We start from the raw sequence: 3,798 nt of genomic DNA, 5'->3' as shown, positions 1-3,798 counted from the left end.
ATTTCCTCATTTTTTTATAACAAGTGAGGGTGCTCCCACTCTTTTACCATGCATGATATTAAATACGAACAACTAGCATATGATGATTTTTTCCTCTCCCTTAATTGGACTATGATTGATGAATTACTGCAGGCATATATTAAATGAATCATGTAATAGCTCTATTCAATTTGATGGAAGTCTATACATGTGTATAATGCCCTACTTCTCTTTTGTACTAATGATGTAGATGAACTAGGTCCACGTATCTTCTATCCAGGTAACCTTTCTATTCCCCATTTTTTTCTTGTTGTTATCAAGACCAAATATCAAGACTTGAATCAATACTAAAATGACTTTTTTGTCTAACAAAGGTTCATAAAGTTGTTCCCAGGTGCACCTTTTTAACTTGTTAGGGTTGAAGGTTGATACCTTATTCTTGCCTCATACACGTAGCAATCACTCTTTTGTAACCGTCTATCTCACTCTTCTATAGCATCCTCATATTACCCCTACTCCTATGTTTAGGGGATTTTACATGTACAATCTCTTTCTAACTAGAAGATCTACGTACATATTCGGCATGTGTCATTAACGCTTCATTCTCACATGTTTCCTGTCTAACAAGTACCTTTTAATCAAAACTACTAGCTTTATGTACTCTAATCCCACTATGTACAACCTTATTAATCATAATTTAGGTCTAACCAATCAATTTTCCTTTTGTTAACCTTACCCTTTGGTCACATACTAATCCTCTATCGCCAAAATATAGATTGTAGTAGGAACTGCCATACATATATCATTTGCAGCAATTAGCACACTTGTCCCTAAGTTTTATAATCATGAAAAGAATATAAATGTTATTAGTACTTATTCGGGGTGGATGGCACATACCATATAAAATGCCAACTATTAACATATTTTGGATGATATATGTGTAGAATTTGGGCCTTGTCAGCCAATTAGGTACCTCTCTAGTAACACAATTGCACTGGTACATGCACCTATCAAATTGTGCCAGTGCCTTCTTCCAAGTAAAAGAAACTGGTTTCCACAACATCAATTTTGAGTACATGTATAACGCTAAAAATTCTATGGATATCACACACTAAGAACGAGTGTCCTCTATAGGAATAGATCCTGTAAATATGGAGGAAATATAGAACTTAAGAGTTGGTTTCATCCTCCTAAGAAAATGTTCTTGAAAATGCTACAACTCTTATATGTAACAAGGTAACCCATCATTTTTTAAGCATATAGATAACCATACTATATCTTTCTTAACTGAAAAAACGTGATACAAATGGTACAAATGTAACGTTAGATGCAAATAACATAAAAGCCTTTACATACCTTGTGGAGTAGGATGGTCGAATAAAATGAGCTCAATAAATTCTTGTTGACATTTTAGCTACCCATAACCTTAACCATAGTAAGCATAATATGAATAACATGATCAGGTACAAGTGGAAATTGATTTCTTAACTTCGCTCTATCGCACGATCTAGATTATATAGGAATGTAACATATGCTACATGTCCAAGCAGCCCCTATTTATAAATATGGCACGTAACACATTCATAAGTAAGGCTCTACTTGACACGGCTTTGTAGACCCCCTAGGACAAACGACTTTGATACCACTTTTGTCACACCCCACCCTAGATTAGGCGGACAAGTACCATATGAACACATGTTTTACAAGTGACCTATAATGAGAAACTGAACTACTATGCATATAGATTTTACTACTGAGAAACTACATATACAACACATGTCGACTAGCTGAACCAATACATGTGACAGGTAAAACTATGAATACAGATAATAGTTTTAAAATGTCTACAAAGCCTCTACTAGAATCCAAGACTATACCACTATCAAAATATGCATAGTAAAGACTCCGCAAACCCCGAATCAACCTGGAGCTCACCAACAACCGCTGAGTATCAAGTGCTTCTATGGGGGAGATCTACTAGTTGAGCACTTGCACCTGCAACATGGAATGTAACGTCCCCAGTATGGGACAGAGTAACGAAAGAATGTACTGAATATGTAAGACATAATACAACCATATTTAAAATGAGAGCTCAAGTGAAACCAAATACAAATAGGTAAGGATTAGAACCATCGTTGCTTATACTTTTGGAATCGTGTATGTTACATTCTTTTCTTTACTTTTCAGTGCGTTACAAATGACCAGTTGATCAGTGGTAGAAGAGGATGACCCATGCATAGTATTTAACCCCTGGGATGTTGTCCTCATAATTCAACAAACTGGGATCGGCCCATGCTAGGCTTTTGCCCCTGAGTTGCCACCCTTCTATACCAATTGGGATTGGCCCATGCTAGGCTTTCACCCCTGAGCTACCACCCTTCCATACCAATTAAGATAGACCCATGCTAGGCATTTGCTCCTGGGCTGCCACACATCATTATACATATTGCTTCACTTAGATTCTTTAATCGTTGAGATTGTTGTTTTGATGTTCATAACTCTTTTGAGATTATTCTTTTGTTGATCATAACTCTTTTGAGATTGTTATTTTGGTGGTCATAATCATTATCAAGATTTGGAACTACTGACCAGTAGTAAAAGACATGTGAATATGGACTTACAATAATACCAATGATATGGGAAGCAAATGTGACACCAACGTAAAACTTAGGAACTTATATGACTCGGTAAGCATTTTGACATCTCAAATTGAAGCACAAACTAGTGAAGACATTTAACATTCAGCCAATAGATTTGAACTCTATATGGTATCCATATACTCACTAACTAATATCAAATACAAGGTACACATGAAAATGGAACCAAGGGAGAACGTGGGCAGACTCCACTTAAGGACGGATACATATTCCAAGTACGTACATATAAAATGTAAAATAGAGCAAGTAGGGATCTTGTGAGGTAACACAATAGTCTAACACAATGGGAGTAATTACCAATAAAGGAAATATATGAACAAGTGACAAGAAGACATATATGATGGAATAGACAATTGAAAGAAGTTGGCTTGATAAGGGCAGATTGTATATCCAATATATAAACATATGTACCATGTGTAATCTAGGATCACTTTGATTTATATAAGAGGAATGCGTGCCAAGGGTACTTTGATGATGAAACACGTTTAAACCTTGCATGCTAATACTTGGTAGAGTAAGCACGCACATTTAGTAATAAACTCATATTAGAGTACTCACTCTAATGCTCTAGGGAGTAGGAACTGCAATTATGGATCAGTCACTACCAAGGGCACATAGAAAGCTTACCTTTTGTAATACAAGTGTTGGATTCATGCCAAAGAAATAGGAAATCGAATAGCCTTACATACCTTGCTGCACAACTTTGGATATTACAATGAGTTAACCGTCTTCCTTTCAGATTATTTATCTTGCTGGACAGAAACCTCACTTTCTAAGACTTGGATTCTTCCAGGTTTTGGTTGTCCTCTCCCCCATAACTTGTTGTTAAATCAAATTATTCACCTGAATTCCTTCAAATGGGATCTGTTCTACTAACTTGTACTTTAAAAAGAAAGGCTTCGCTTCAGATTTTTATGGTGAAGCTATAGACCAGAACTATTGGAGCTTCAATTGCTTTCCTTGGGAGCAATTTTCTGGACAATAAGTGATGAAGGAGATGTGATAAGCTTGAGTGCTTTAGAGGCCCTTTTGGACGTTTTCACTTATTAAATTGGAGATATAATTTGTTCCTTTACTTTTAAACAAGTAGGTGCATCACCTCCTTAATTTCTACCACAAGTTTTTAAGTAGGTGGATCACCTACTTGCCCTTTTCACTTGAA

This window comes from Solanum verrucosum, unplaced genomic scaffold (assembly GCF_900185275.1).
Source record: "Solanum verrucosum unplaced genomic scaffold, falcon-dt-bn FXZP01000215.1, whole genome shotgun sequence".
Lineage (NCBI taxonomy): Eukaryota > Viridiplantae > Streptophyta > Magnoliopsida > Solanales > Solanaceae > Solanum > Solanum verrucosum.
This window is presented reverse-complemented; position numbering follows the sequence as displayed.